Source organism: Microtus oregoni, unplaced genomic scaffold (genome assembly GCF_018167655.1).
Source record: "Microtus oregoni isolate MIOR12 unplaced genomic scaffold, Mior012 000090F_ref0000504, whole genome shotgun sequence".
NCBI classification, from domain to species: Eukaryota; Metazoa; Chordata; class Mammalia; order Rodentia; family Cricetidae; genus Microtus; species Microtus oregoni.
Genome location: NW_024544599.1, coordinates 2,901,605 through 2,918,327, shown reverse-complemented (window position 1 = coordinate 2,918,327; position 16,723 = coordinate 2,901,605).

Sequence of the window (16,723 nt, the reverse complement as noted above, 5' to 3'; positions counted from 1 at the left end):
TGTAACGAAGTACAAATCTTTTAGCTGTTCAATTAAAACTACCTTATTTTTCCCAATAATTTAGGAGTCCACTTTTATATTACTTTGCATAAAGATTTCAACCAATTTCCATAAATTTGCATTTTTGTTCAAAAAGCCCTAATGCCAATTATTTAAAGTAAATGTAATTAATTAGTACATTCCATAGCAACTGCGGTTCAGTCTCCTTTGTTTGGACTTGGAGACATCAGAATGCCTGAGCATAGGAAGCCCTGGGTTGGTCACCTAGAAAAGTCCAGCCTCCTCCTTGTTCCAAAATAGAAGGAAAGATGGGGATTCCAGAAAGATTCATATATATGCATCTATTTGGAATACTTAAGAAGCTTCATTATGTTAAACCTAATTTGATTCCAAAAATAAACCGAATGATCTTGGAGTGCCAACATTATCATCTGAATGGAACCTCACTTTGCAATTTAATTCTCAGGACAACGTGGTCATAATGGTCTTCTGGTAGTCCTCCTTCTGAGTTTCCCAGTACATCCCTCTGCCAGAAGACAGGTGAGAAGTCTCATGCTGTCCTCTGAAACTCTGTTCTCTATTTCAGGGTTTCTTCAGGAAGCTCCTGAAATGTATTGTCTTTTAAATATGCAGGCCTGATGTTCCTCACTGTGTGTGTTCATTTAATCTTTCACTGAAAGCGTGTTTCTTGCAGGCCTATGGTGTGTGTTTGCTAATGTGAAACTGTTAGTTAGACACTAACAGTCTGAAGGGCTATTTTTATGTATTTGTTAGTCCGTTTTTTTGTTTGTTTTTGTTTTTTATTTATTTTAATACGGGTTTTCCCTCTATAGCCCTAGCTATCTTGGAACACTCTTTGAATCAGACTGGCCTCAAACTCTAAGACCAATCTGCCTCTCTGGCTCTTATCTCCCAAGTGTTGGGGTTAAAGTTGTGTTCCACCACAACCAACAGCTGAAGGGCATTTTCTTTTTAACAGGAAACTTGGGGATGTCTCATCTGGAACGCCATAGGTAACTGAGGGACTTGGTGTTGACTTCTAGGGTTCTAAGTCTCATTAATAAAGTAATTTTTTGAGAAAGGAAGAAAAAAAAACACGTTTCCACCTCCTCCCAGCCTCCCATTTCCCTCCCCCTCCTCCCACCCTTCTCCCCCTCCTCCCATCCTTCTCCCCCTCCTCCCACTCCTCTCCCCTTCCTTCTCCAGTCCAAAGAGCAGTCAGGGTTCCCTGCCCTGTGGTAAGTCCTAGGTCCTCCCCTCTAGGTCCATATCTAGGAAGGTGAACATCCAAACTGGCTAGGCTCCCACAAAGCCAGCACCTTAAGCAGGATCAAAACCCCGTGCCATTGTCCTTGGCTTCTCTTCAGCCCTCATTGTTCGCCATGTTCAGAGAGTCCAGTTTTAACCCATGCTCTTTCAGTCACAGTCCAGCTGGCCTTGGTGAGCTCCTAGTAGATCAGCTCCACTGTCTCAATGGGTGGGTGCACCCCTCGTGGTCCCGACTTCTTTGCTCATGTTCTTCCTCCTTCTGCTCCTCATTGGGACCTTGGGAGCTCAGTCCAGTGCTCCAGTGTGGGTCTCTGTCTCTATGTCCATCCATCACCAGATGAAGGTTCTATGATGATACGCAAGATATTCGTCAGTATTTCTATAGGCTAGGGTCATTTCCGATTCCCTATCGTCAGCTGCCCTAGGAACTAACTGGGGACCTCGGCTTGGGCTCCCGGGAGCCACTCTAGGTTCAAGTCTCTTGCCAACCCTAAGGTGGCTCCCTTAACTAAGAATTGTGCTTCCGTGCTCCCCTATCCAACCTTCCTTTTTCCCAATCCTCCTTTTTCCCCAAGTTCCCTCCATCCTCCCCTTCTCCCTTTTCTCTCCCCATCTCCCCTTACCCCCATCCCATCCCACCCCCAAGATCCCAATTTTCTCCCCAGCAATTTTGTCTACTTCCCATAGCCAAGAGGATAACTATATGTTTTTCCTTGGGTTCACCTTCTTATTTAGCTTCTTTAGGATCACCAATTGTAGACTCCGTGACCCTTATTTATGGCTAGAAACCAATTATGAGTGAGTACATGCCATATTCATTTTTTTGGGTCTGGGTTACCTCACTCAGAATAGTGTTTTCTATTTCCATCCATTTGCATGCAAAATTCGAGAAGTCATTGTTTTTTACTGCAGCGTAGTACTCTAATGTGTATATATTCCACACTTTCTTCATCCATTCTTCCATTGAAGGGCATCTAGGTTGTTTCCAGGTTCTGGCTATTACAAATAATGCTGCTATGAACATGGTTGAACAAATGCTCTTGTCATATGATAGGGCATCTCTTGGGTATATTCCCAGGAGTGGTATTGCTGGGTCCAGGGGTAGGTTGATCCCAAATTTCCTGAGAAACCGAAACACTGATTTCCAAAGTGGGTGCACAAGATTGCATTCCCACCAGCAATGGATGAGGGTACCCCTTCCTCCACAGCCTCTCCAGCAAAGGCTATCACTGGAGTTTTTTATTTTAGCCATTCTGACAGGTGTAAGATGATATCTCAAAGTTGTTTTGATTTGCATTTCCCTGATCGCTAAGGAGGTTGAGCATGACCTTAAGTGTCTTTTGGCCATTTGAACTTCCTCTGCTGAGAATTCTCTGTTCAGTTCAGTGCCCCATTTTTTAATTGGGTTAATTAGCATTTTAAAGTCTAGTTTCCTGAGTTCTCTATATATTTTGGAGATCAGACCTTTGTCTGTTGCAGGGTTGGTAAAGATCTTCCCCCAGTCAGTAGGTTGCCTTTTTATCTTGGTGACAGTGTCCTTTGCTTTACAGAAGCTTCTCAGTTTTAGTAGGTTCCATTTATTCAATATTGCCCTTTATGTCTGTGCTGTTGGGGTTACACATAGGAAGCGATCTCCTGTGCCCATCTGTTGTAGGGTACTTCCCACTTTCTCTTCTATTAGGTTCAATGTGTTCTGACTGATATTGAGGTCTTTAATCCATTTGGAGTTGAGTTTTGTGCATGGTGATAGATATGGGTCTATTTTCATTCTTCTACAGATTGACATCAGTAAACTCAGTAAGAAAGAGGCTGCAGAAAAATTTTAATATGTTTTAAAGAAAAACCCAGAGCAGACAAACTCTAAATCTCAACAACAGCTTGGAAGAGGAAGATGGAGAAGAGAAAGGAAAACCATTTAGGCCTGGAGGTTAGCAATAGCATTCAGACGAACAGGTTGCATAGCAGTCATTTGTGTTGGGGAGAGGCTTCAAAGAAAGAATAAGAAAGTGCGTGGTATCTAGAAAGCATGCCCAAGATATGCCCAATATGGGAAGGAAAGAAAAGAGAATGAAAGAAAAGTTACGCTTTTCATAGTAATGCAGAAAAATCGTCAGATCTTAGCAGATTCATACGGGTTCCTGGGTTCCATTGCCTAAAATGAAAGTTAACACAATTGCCTTTTTGTCCATGACCCTTTCACAGCCCTTGACAGAACTTCATTTTAATTTATTAAATATCCTTTTGCCTATGGTGAGCTCTGCGTGTTTCCTCTGAGTTCCTTTTGCAGAGATTATGAGAATTAGAACCAGAGGTGAGAGCCCTAAGGAAAATAATACAAAGTAAAAGTAACTTTAAATCTTTTTAGGATTATTTATTATTTACAAACTGGTCTTCATAATTTTTAAATTTTTAACAGAATCACTAATGAAGTTTTGTAAGAAACGCAATAATTGGCTGCACTAGTCATTTCAATTGGGTTACTTTAAGTCCATATTTCACAAACTGTAATTCAATGTGGGTTGGAAAAGAAGGAAAGAAATGACTGTCATCTCATCTAACTTCAAGTAGAATATGAGGTTACTTCATAGGTGAACTTCAGTTTCTGAAACAATGCTTCATCTTTACTGACAGTCTCCAAAGACTGAATTGTTAGAATTTAGTGTATGGATAGATGTTGAAATGTTGGAGACTGTCTTGGTTACTGTTCTAGTGCTGTGAAGAGATATCATGATCATGGAAACTCTTATAAAAGAAATAATTTAATTGAGGCTTGTCTACAGTTTCAGAGGTTTAGTTCATTCTCATCATGGTGGGGAGTATGGTGGCATGTAGGCTGATATAGTGCTGGAGAAGTAGCTGAGAATCCTATACCCAGAACCACAAGCAGCAGGATGTTGAGCAAGGCACTAGGTCTGGCTCGGGCTTTTGAAACTTCAAAGCCCACCCCCAGTGACACACTTCCCACTTCTTCCAACAAGGCCATTCCTACTCAAATAAGGCCACACCGTCTAATCCTTCTAAGTAGTGCTACTCTCTGATGACTAAGTATTCAAGTATATGAGCCTGTGGGGACCATTCTTATTCTAAACACTGCAGAGACCTAGAACCAAATTATCTCTGGCTATTCTTTTAGTCTCCTTCATAGTCATTCCATTGCCCATCTCTGTATATCTCGTTCATCATCCTGGGACTACCACATGACATTTGGGGGGTTGTATTAACTTAGCAGACCACTAGCTTCTACTAACTCCAAACCCAGATTGTCATCAGATAGCATCTGAAGCCTATAGTAGAGCTTTCTTTAGTTGGCTACATTGGTGTTTCTACCAATCATTTACAACATGTCTTGATTTATGACTTTCTTTTTTTATAGCTATAAAATCTTTATGAAACTATTACCACATTGTAATATGGAATTTAGGGAAATCTGAATTTGTGTTTCCATACTATGGTCATTCATATTTGACTCTAAACTCTTTCCTTCCTTTTAAGGTAAACGTTGAGATTTTTATTATGCCATTGATTACTTTAAATACATGTTTTCATAGATGTCTTCATAGTGCTTAAGTATGTATTGTTATCAGTTGTCATTGACTGGGAGCTAGGGGTGCATGGTTCCTTTCTTGATAAACAAGGAGACTGTTTGAATTTGAAAACATAAGCATAATATTCCTTTGCATGTGAGTGCCACATTTTGCCTTATGCTTTCTTTCAGTTAGCACTGATGGCATTGTGAGGACTGGGTGGCCCTGGGGTGGTAGGCCATACAGCTGGGCAGAAACATCCACACCTATACTCATGGGACTCCCTGCCATTCTGCATTTAGAGTCTTATTTGAAAGGATGACAGGTGGCTGTGCAGCTGCCAAATTCAAGTGCTCTAAAGGCAGAGATGTCTTGTGCTTTAACTGGAACTGTTATGTAGATCGTGGGCTGAGGACTATCATGTTGGGACAGTGTTAAACAAACAAACAAACAAAACCCCCAAAAAATCCTGACCTAGTTACTTTTGCCTTCTGGGAAGCTGTATATAGGATTAAGTATTGCCATACTTCCTTGGTTTATTCTTCATATTGGGGCCAGAGGTTATCATAATCATTGTTTCCTAAAAAGCAACTGGCTCACATAGAATTTTTATCTTCAATATGTGTAAGATCCTCATTTCTCATGGTATTAAGTTAGCAAAGATATGAAATCTATTATATTTCCAACTCAATAGTATATATCAAACTCCTTTAAGCCCACTTCTGGTAGAACTGATTGCTTAGAAATAGTTGATAGTTTACACACATCCTGCCAAGACAATGCGATGAGCTGTGGACCAAATCCTATGAGACACTGGGTTGCATTGCTCCTCCATCTTCTCTCGCCATATTCAGTGGAAAGGGAACTTCGAAGCAGAAAAGGACTTTAGGACTTCCAAGTGAAGAGGAAGATTTGTGTCACCCGAGACAGTTCAGTACTCCATGTCCATTGCATCACCTGGATCATAAATCATTTCTATGCTGAGTTCTGACTGGGTTGTGAGGAAGCTAACTTTTCTATCGGAGAGTAAGTCTTACACATGTTAACCACCTCCTAAAAAAAGAAGATTTCTGACAGTGAAAAAGTATCTAGTTGGGTGAGGCTCTGGTATATAAAGGTGCTTCTTAAGAGGCTTAAGTCTCAAGAGTTGGTCGCTGTACCTACAAACTCATTCTTCTAGATTCCAAACCACTGACCAGATAAGAAATGTTCCTAGTGAGGGAGAGTATTTGATGCATCAAGGTGTAGTTCAGGTAGATACTTTGGATGAAAATATCATTTCTATATAGCATCTAATAAAACATCATTGACATTTTGGCCTGTATCCCTCTTATTTGTCTGTCCACTCTTTAGTTTCTTTTATATTCTAATTTATGAAATAGCTTGCATCTTGGGGAAAGATAATTTAAACGTGTTTATCTTTTCACACCATTTCCTTTGTGAAATTTTTATTTTCTTACAAATTTAGAACATGAAATATTTACAATTTGTTAATTGTTTTATGTATTTATTGGAGGGCACATATACTACAATATATATGTGGTGGTCAGAAGCAACTTTCTTTTTTTAATCTTTTTTATTTTTATATATTTTTTAAAAAATTTTATTTTATATTTCAACCAAAGTTCTCCCACCCATCCCTCCTCCTATCCTCTTTCAACTTCCTGCCAGCCTACCCCATACATCTGTCCCAACAGGTAAAGGTTCCCATGGGGAGTCAACAAAATCTGGCATATTAAGGTGAGACAGGACCAAGTCCCCCTGCCCATATTAAGGCTGAGAAGGCATCCTATCACAGGGAATAAGCTCCAAGAAGCTACCTCATACACCAGGGATAGATTTTGATCCTACTGCCAGGGGTCCCTCAGATAGGCCAAGCTTCACCACTGTCTCCCACATGTGGAGGGCCTATTTCATTTCCATGGAGGCTCTACAGCTATTGGCCCAGAGTTCATGAGTTTCCACGAGCTTGGTTTCAGCTGTCTCTGTAGATTTCTCCATCATGACCTTGACCTCCCTTGCTCTATATTCCCTCCTGTCTCTCTCTTTGACTGGATTCCTGGAGCTCATCCTGGGACTTGATTGTGGATCTCTGCATCTGGTTCCATCAATTATTGGATGAAGGCTCTCTTGATCCACTCTGTGCAGTACCAGAAAACAACTTTCAAAAATCAGTTCTTTCCTTTTACTATAGGATCCAGAGATGAAACTCAGGCCTTCAGGTTCATGGGACAAGAGCCTTATACCAGCTGAATCATCCCAACAGCCTGATATCAAGGAGTTTATATAGCATACAGATTATCTTCAAATAGACCTCTGAAAGAAATAAGGTCTATGTTTTGCCATGCAAAATAAAAATAATAGAGTTTATAAGATTTGTGGAGAACCATGTTAAATGGCAGATTTGGTGTACAAACTAGGGCCCATATCATATATCAGCTTTGCCAAAAACATCTCTATGCTTATTTTGTTCTAATAACTCATTTGACCAGAGGGCCCTTGGTTTATTGAGAAAAGTAATATGAGTTGAAGAAAAATTGGAGCAGTGACTACTTTAAAAAATATGGTTCAAATAAGGAGAAGAAGGTATAAGTGAAGACACTGGTGGCTAAATGAGATAAGAAAATCATCTGAAGTTAAAGAACTTGAGTTCTAAAGGCAGGCAGTTGAAAAAATCAAGGCCTTTTAAAAGTGTATGGAGAGTTTGAGGCCAACCTGAACTACAAGAAACCCTACCAGAAGAAAGTCTAAGAAAATTAGAAAAGGACAAGATTACCAAATCAGATGAGATGGGGGACACATAAAAACCACATACATGAGGCTGAATTCAAGATCTGCAAAACAAAATCTTTCATTTTCCTTCTCCACAAAACAATATTAGTAATGAGGTATCCTGCCCCATCAAGGGATGTGCTAAACCAATATGGGTAAAGAGCATTATACTAGACATACTGTGTCTTACTAGAAAATCATACATCTGTGCCAATATGTTATTTTGAAAATATCTTTTGGTGTTATTATTTTTAACCTAGTATAGGGGATTAAATATTAGTTCTTGGGCATAGTAGACAATTTCTCTGCTTCTGTGCCATATCCCCAGCCCTGTGTATTTCCATTTCTTGTGTAAGGAGCTGCTCAAGAGTGCCTTCTTATTCACTTGACCACCCACTCTGTTCCCACCTGGAAGGTGATGCACAGTCAGTGTCTACTACGTTTTGTTGACAAAAAGTACAATCAATATTTAGAGTTTTCATTAAAGTTCCCTCACAACAGATATTCAGGGTTAAAACAAGGTCCAGCTCCTGAGGAAATGCATCATGACAAAAGTCTGTGTTCATACTTAATTAACCTCGTCTCCAAAGTGCTTCACAATGGATCCATCCCTCAGCCTTTCTGGTTTGTTTTGCTTGTTTCTAGCTGCAATAATGAAAGCCTATTGTGAACAATGTACGCGAAAGCAAATTTACTGGAAAGATATTGGATAGCTCCTGAAATGAATGTACAGACCAGAAAACAAGATCACACATACAAAGTTCCCAACAGAACAGGCACAATCAGCACAGGAGGACTATTCAGCCAGGATATCAAGAGAGTCAGGCTAGGAGAAATGAATATCAACCACACTTTCAGATCTTAAATCTCTCTTGCTGAGACTCAAAGTTCCAAGACAAAGAATCTGATTAAGTTGAATGCCCACTTACCCTCCTGCACAATGAGCTGCGGAGAAAAGACTTGGCCCAAACAGCCTGCTCTGTTTCTAAGGATTTTGGCAGCCTTTATTTGGAGTGCAGGGAATGTGTGAACAACAGTGCCATCCCCCCTCTAATCCATGAGGGAGAGTTGATTTCATAAAAGGGAACATTGGAACTTCTGGGTCGCGCCCAGGGATGAGCAGCCAGCAGAACAGCAAACACACAGCACTGGGGTAACTTCTCCTGGAGTTTACATATACAAAACTGTGAAGGTGGCTGAAAGTGATAGCCTGTGAATGAGGAAGAGGTAAAGCAGCAGGGTCTCTCTCTCTCTCTCTCTCTCTCTCTCTCTCTCTCTCTCTCCCTCTCTTTCTCTCTCCCTCTCTCTCTCTTACACACACACACACACACACACACACACACACACACCCCACAGGGGAGGAGAAAGAGGGCAAGACCAGAAAGAGTCACAGAGTCCAGAAAGCAAGAAAGCAACCAGGATTTTCATAGAGAACATTTCTACAGAGGAGAGAAACTTCTGGAAGGGAGAGGTTTGCAGAAATGAAACAAATGAAAATCTTTGTGTGATGCTTCTCTCTCTCTCTCTCTCTCTCTCTCTCTCTCTCTCTCTCTTTCTCTCTCTCTCTTTGAACTGTTTTTCCTGGGTGCTTTGAAGCCCAACTTCATTTGTCAAAGGAACTGGACTTTCCATCTTGCAGGATCCTCTTCCACATTCCACATTCCAACAACTGTCTGTCTTAAAGAGGTTATCTGGATATTTAAAATTTGCTAAAATAGTGTTGAGTCCTGATTATGAATGGCTGAGAAGAAGCCAGCACTGGAAGTGGTGAAGATGTGGCTAGTTTAGGAGCCCATCATATCTATCTGTCACTGACAAGTCACCAGGACACTGTAATTCAGAATCATTAGTCATGTCTTCTTAAAGCACAGGGCTAATGGCTACAGAAAAGCAGCAGTTTCAGGAGGAGAGATTCTTTCCATGCTTTGGGACTCCACAAATTTAAAACCCAAACCCAAATAAAACAGTGCCAGAGGCTGGCAATCCCACCTTAGAGCCAAGGCAATCTGTTCTTACCATGCAATAAAGCTGCAATTCTGCTGATTCGAAATCCTATAGTTGAAGATGGGATTCTGATAATCCTGTCCTGAGAACCCAATTGACAAGATTACCTAGGAAGGTGGCATTTGTTATTTTCTTTTTTGTAGGAAAGAGAAGACTGTTAGAGACTTCTCTAACCACAGAGAGATAAAAATACAAGAAATATACAGATACATCAATCTGAAGCTGAACTGATACATATGTCTTGTAAAGCCAAGCCAGGAGCTCTTCTTCTGCCTCATAGAATTTGCCCGGAAACTGCTCTAGATATGCACAGAACACATAAGAATTCACTGAAAACCAAGGTATTTAAAGTGTTCTCTTGAAGCTTAAAAATGACAAGAAGCCTTGATGCAGACCTGCTCTGGATAATGCAAACACTTTCCCTAAAAGTGTGCATTCGTGCCTCTGGCTGACTCCAGGCTCTGTCAAGAGTACATTTGAAACAAGGAGGAAGCACTTCACAGGGACATTTGTAATAGTGTCTTGTGAAAAATTAGTTTTCCTGCCCTATCCTATCAAGTTATATAGTGTTGTATGTATAAGAATATGCCAGAAAATGAGCATGTAAAGGAAACAGAAGCAATTCCCAGATGAACAGCCTTGGAACATTCTAGACCTATAATGATACGATAGTTCTTACATTGGGTCTTATTCAGATATCACAGAAGGAGGGCAAGGGAAAAACAAAACAAAACAAAACAAAAACCCAAGCCCCTGGAACTATCACTTATTTTGCTATCAACTCTCTGTTCCTTCCCATCAGACGTGTTTCAACATCCAGTAGACAGGTAGACATGTTCTGTTTGGTTGCTGATGTTGATTCTCTAGTACAAAAGTAAAACCTGAAGTGGCCTCAACCCCAAACCTACTTTCCACTTGCAAACTTAAAAACCTAAAGTCAATTGGTGTCCCAGTCAAACACATTTAGAATGGATTCAGAATGGTGTACACAATAAGTTTCCTCTCTCAGTGCTCTAGGAGGAGGGTGATGTCATTGCAAAGTGTCTCCAGGTCAATCAGTATTCCCAACAGATGGAGTGAAGGTATAATCTAAATGTTACAGAGATTTGTTCATGTATTTCTACTCTTTTGTGGTGACTTATGGGGCATATTCTGAGGGAGGAAGCTAGCACCCTGTCAATTTCCCCAAACCTACTTAAAAATGTAATGTTGTGTGTACAGTGAGGTACTATGCTTTCTATTAAAAATACATATGCAATGACATCAAATGCAGAATCATGCAGTGGAGAAATATGCAATAATGTAAAGAATTAGCCATAGAGTGTTTAGACGTCTCAGTTTTTCACTCTAGATTTTTGAATGTAAAATGCCTTTATGAAACATTTGAGAAATGAATGGCTTCATAAGAAGTTGTTCTAAAGGTACCTGGGCACAAGTATACCTCCACCTCACAGTAATGATAATTAGTTTCTTAAAAGTTATAAAAGATATATGTATAGTTAATGCATATATATATGAGTTTGTAGATAAACACATATTCATGAAATCAACAACACCATCAAGACTATAAATATACATACCTTGTTTCCTTTCACCCCTTTAATATTGTTTATTAAAAGTAGATTGTAATTACACAATACAGTATTATTAACTATAGGCATTATGCCATGCAGTAAGTTCCAGAATTTATTTAGAGATACAAGAGGTTTCTAATTAAAAGTCTAGTTCGTTACCCTGGGAGGATAATTCCTGAGGAGTTGAGTCGCAGGAATGTGGGTTACAGCTTAACCAGCTAACACACTTAACAGTAACAGTGTTCTCTTAGTCAGTGTAGTTTAAATTCTACTCTTCTCACTAATGGAGCCCAACTCTTGCCATGCTGGTGTCTATAAAACAGAATGTTACTTTTGTACTGTTGGTCTTATACACGGTTTAATGTTCACATATCAATGATTCATTATTTTTCCCAGTTTCCAAATGCCTACATTGAACACTGTCAACTCTGTCCAACCCAAAGTCTAAAAAGTACTATTAAATATGGATAAAGGCTCCCATTTTCAAACTTTTAGAAATTAATTATGGGTAAATATTTCATCTCTTTTTATGTATGTACTTCCTTTGTTATGTTCTTATGGTTATGATGACATCAATGAGGCTGGGTATTACATTCCCTATTATAGTACAGGCTGTGTACTGGGTATGAAGCTTGCAAAGCATGCTTCTGGCTAGTGTGTTGAAGTCATGGTAGTACATTTTCTCCAGAAGAATTTTGCAAAGGCAATGTGCATCAAAGCATTACCTCATTAAAAGTCATCAGTTAAGGAAATGAGTCACCATCTTTGTGAAATTCATTCTTTGCTTTTACATCATGCAAAGTGGAGTACATTAACTCTGAATTAATGTTGAATTAAAAAAAAAACTTAGACTGATGTCAAGACAGATTAGTGGGTTAAGGCATTTGTTGCCAGCCTGATGACCTGAGTTTAATCCCCCAAAACCATATGGTAGAAGGAGAGAAGTGACGCTACACGTTGTCCTCACATGTGTAGTGACATGCAATAAATAAGTAAATAACATGTAAAAAAAACATTTGGATATACACTAATTGGTAGATTCTGTGTTAGAAGCCTGCATCACTTAACTCTCGCATAATTTATTCAAGAAGATATTACAAGTCTGCCCCCTTGGCAACCAACTGTCAGGTGCTTTGTCATAGGTGTCTGTTTCTGTAGTAGATGCATACTTTGGGTCATTATAATAAAACTCCTGTGTGTCCTCTACCTACTGAATGTTTACCCACAACTTACTATTATGATTATTTTGAGACAGGGTCACACTATAAAATCCTGCCTGGAATGAAATTCTCCATGTGGATCAGGCTGGAGACAAACTCAAAGAGATCTGCCAAGTGGTGGGCTTAAAGGCATGTACTACCACATCTAGCTGGGCTTCATAAATACCATGAACATTTTTTAGCTCTGCTTTTATCCCTTAAAAAAAATGGAGCTCTGCAATTCCTCTTAAAATTTTCCAGCAACACCATTCTTCACTAGAGTCTAGGAATTGTTTTGTAATTTCTTTGACAGATTCTTCTCCCAAAGTACATCTTTAGCTACTGGAACTCCACAAGGTTTAACCTACACCCACACCCTTCATTATGTCTCCACCATCTGATATCAGTACCTTTAACCTAAATGCCTCTCAAAAATATTGACCTATTATTATTTCTAGTTGCCTGTTGGAATGCAATATAGCATCAGACCTTCATGTTTTAGGTATCTGAAACTGCACTCTTCAACTTTCTATAGACAAACCCTTTATTGCCAACTTCTTCACCAAGGATCCAAAACCCTATTCTCCATCCTGTCTTCTACTGGCTATTTCAGTAACAGGTGCTACTTCTGCCTGTTTAGTCCGAAAGGGATATCACGGCCAACACATCTCAGCACTGTCCAAAGCCCATGTCTATCTTTCCTCTTACTATCTTACAAATGATTGTTTTCTCTTCATCCTCATGGTATATGTACACTTAGACATCCTCAACCCCTTCTGGAAGGCTCTTCCACTATTAAAATTCCTTGACTACTTTGTCCAAGTCTTTGGAGTTCTAGTGTTAATGTGCATTAAATTCTATTTCCTCAAATTTGCTCACCACAAAAGGCAAATCTGTTCCCATTAAATCTGGCCTCCAAAGTTCCACACCAAGAAATTTTATCCAAATGAGTCTTAGATGGGGATGACTCAGATACATATGTTTTGACAAGTCCCTTTAATCCTTTTGAACAAATATACTTGAAAAGTAGTGACATGTTAGTCCCTTCCTAACTCGGTATCTATCTGATTTTGACATTTGATGATACCAATAATTTGTTACTTCAAATATCTAATATCATCATCTGGGATAGTGGTTTTCAACCTTCTGCATGCTACTACTCTTTAAGGGTTTCTCATGCTATAGTGACCACCAACTTTAAACTTGTTTTTGTTGCTAATTCATACCTGTAATTTTGATACTGCTATGAATCATAATGTAAATAATTGTGTTTTCTGATGGTCTTTGGTGACCCCCATGAAAGTGTCATTTGACCCACCCCCCCAAAAGGGTCATGACCAACAGTTTGAGAACCTCTAATCTATGGCATTTAACCTGATAAATTAATGAATGAACTTGTTAAGGTAGCATTGGTCCCAGGATTATCTGTTCCTGACTGTCATGTTTTATTAGTCATTAATCAGAGTCATTGTTTTAAGAGTATCGAGACACAGAAACCTGGAAATGGGTCACTGCATCTTCCAAAGCATTTCCATGATGGAATTCATGGTTGAGTGATATATAGAAAAGGTGCTGAGTCCCTCTTGTGTTCAAGTCCTTTCATAAGCAACTAGAGTAGAATGACTAGACAGACGTACAGCCTATCCTCATGGTGGTCCTAGTCTGGCAAAAGGGGTAGTGATAGGAAATGAGAAAAAAATCTTGGCATATTAAGTTTTTTAATACAGAATTAATTTTATAAGCAGTGTTAGGATTCTTTTAGAAGAGGAGTTCTCTTTCTATCAAGGGAGTACATTTGATGAAAATTTGAAAGTGTAAACCTGAGTAGCCTTAATTTTTAAGTGAGAGGCAGAGCTCCAGCTCTGGAGAGCAGGTCTTTATAATATACAGAAATATCAGAACATGTTTTTGATCATAGTAGACTAGAGGAGAACAAGGTGTGTGTGTGTGTGTGTGTGTGTACATTTGTATGTGCGTGTGCATGTGTGAGTGTGGGGGGTTTATGCATGCATATATGTGAGGAGACAAAGGTTGGCCTTAGATATCTTTCTAGATTATTCTTCATCTTTTTGAGACAGGTTCTCTCACTGAATATGGAATTAATCAGTTCAGTTATTGCTGCCTGGCCAATGAGCTTTAAGAGTATTATGATCTCTGTTCCTCCCCTTCACCCCTGTAAGTTATAAACAAGTGCCCCTGCATATGACTTTGACGTGATTCCTGGAGATTTGAACTCAGGTTCTTATGCTTGTGTGGTAAGCGCTTTATCAACAAAGGCATCTCTCACAGGATTTTATTTTAATATAAGACTTAACTTAGAAATAATATTTTAATAAAACATTATTTTTTGATATACACAGTATAGATTTCATATACACTGAGATACCAGTCTGCATGTCTACCACAAGAGGTTGCATTATCCGAGGAATCTTTTATATCAGTAGGGCTGAGTAATTCTTTTAGTATTCATACATGTTTAATATAATACAATATACTTGGGACCCTGAGACATCAATATGATTTTATAGATATTGACTGCCTCACTTCCAGGTGACATCATAACAAAAAAAAATCTTTCCATCAGAGAACCCTACACTTTACATCTATAAAATGTTCCTGAATTTGAAACTAAATGAAAATAGTAAGAATCAAACTTCTCCAGTTGGTGGGGGGATGGAAAGGGGGAAGAGTGAAAGAGGTATCCTGATAGAGGGGGCCATTTTGGGATTTGGGAGAAACCTGATACCAGGGAATCTCCCAGGAATCCACAAGGATAACCTCAGCTAGGACTCCAAGCAATAGTGGAGAGAATGCCTGAAATGGCCTTCCCCTGTAATCAGATTGGTGGCCACCCCAATTGTCATCATAGAACCTTCACCAGTAATTGATGGAAACAGACGCAGAGATCCAAAGCTAAGCACTGGGCCAAGTTCTGGGAGTCCAATCGAAGAGAAGCAGGAGGGATTATATGGGTGGGGAAAAGGGGTGGTCAAGATCATGATGGGGAAACCCACAGAGATAGATGACCCACGCTTTGGGAGCTCAAGGACTAGAGACTGACAGCTAGGGAGCCTATACGGGACTAACCTAGATCCTCTCTCTGCATGCCTGTGACAGTTGTGTAGCTTGGTCTGTATGTAGGGCCTCTAGCAGGAGGATCAGGACTTGTCCCTAGTGCATTCCCTATGGTGGGATATTTCCTTCAGCTTTGATGCAGGGAAGGGAGCTTGGTCCTGCATCAACTTGATATTCCATGCTTTGTTGACTCCCATGGGAGGCCTTACCCTTTCTGAGGAGTGGATGAAGGAAAGTAAAAAGGAGTCAGTGGGAGGAAACCGTCAGAAAGGAGGGAGGAGAAACTGTGGTTTTTATGTAAAATAAATTTAAAAATTTTTAAAAAGAATAAAATGTCTTCCAAAATCACCAACATATCTAGTTAAGAATACACATGTGACCCACTACATTAGTTTTTTAGATTTAATTTTTTATTTATTTTCAAAATTTCATACATATATACAATGTATCTTTGCCATATCCACACTTTGTTCTCCCCTTCAACTCCTCTGAGATTTCCTCAACCGATCTCTTTCTTAAAATTATCACGGTCTACAAGAGCTAGTTCCAAGATGGGCACCAAAGCCACAGAGAAACCCTGTCTCGAAAAACCAAATATATATATATATATATATATATATATATATATATTTATATATATATTTATAATCTTCCTTTACAACTTTTTAATTATTTCAATAATTTATAAAAGTCATCTTCCACTGGACTTTCAATATTAGGGGAGAATTAGTCACTAAAAGAAAAAATAATGGGAATTAACCTGCAGGGAATTGCATTGTACTTATGAAGCATTCCAGACTGGGAAGATGCTAGAAGAGAGTGAAAGATAAGTTGAACAGTATATCAGCGCCTCAATTAAAGTTAAATGTAATGATTATCATATTTTTAATAAAACAAATTATTTGTAACAAATACATTAAAAAATCAATATGCCATATTTTAGCTGCAGAATGGGATTATTTGATGCATTGCTTCAGTGCAATCAAGTTTGGGATGATTGAAAAAAGCTTCATGCACCATCAAAGAAAGACTGGATCTTGAAGAACAAGCAAGATTTGAGACACTTGAGAATCACATGAACCATGTTGGTTTCTAGATATAATATTAAGTACATATCATACATTTTATGCTTTTCATTTTTTATAGCAGCCCTTGAAGACTACGCCATGCTATTTACTTGAAGTTGAATAACAGAAGCTTCAAGAAGTGAAATAATTTGCCTGCAGCATACATCTTGTACTTGGCAGTCACCTGGGTGAAGCACAGTTCTTCCTTGCTCCAATTACTACAAATCCTCTCCCAACAT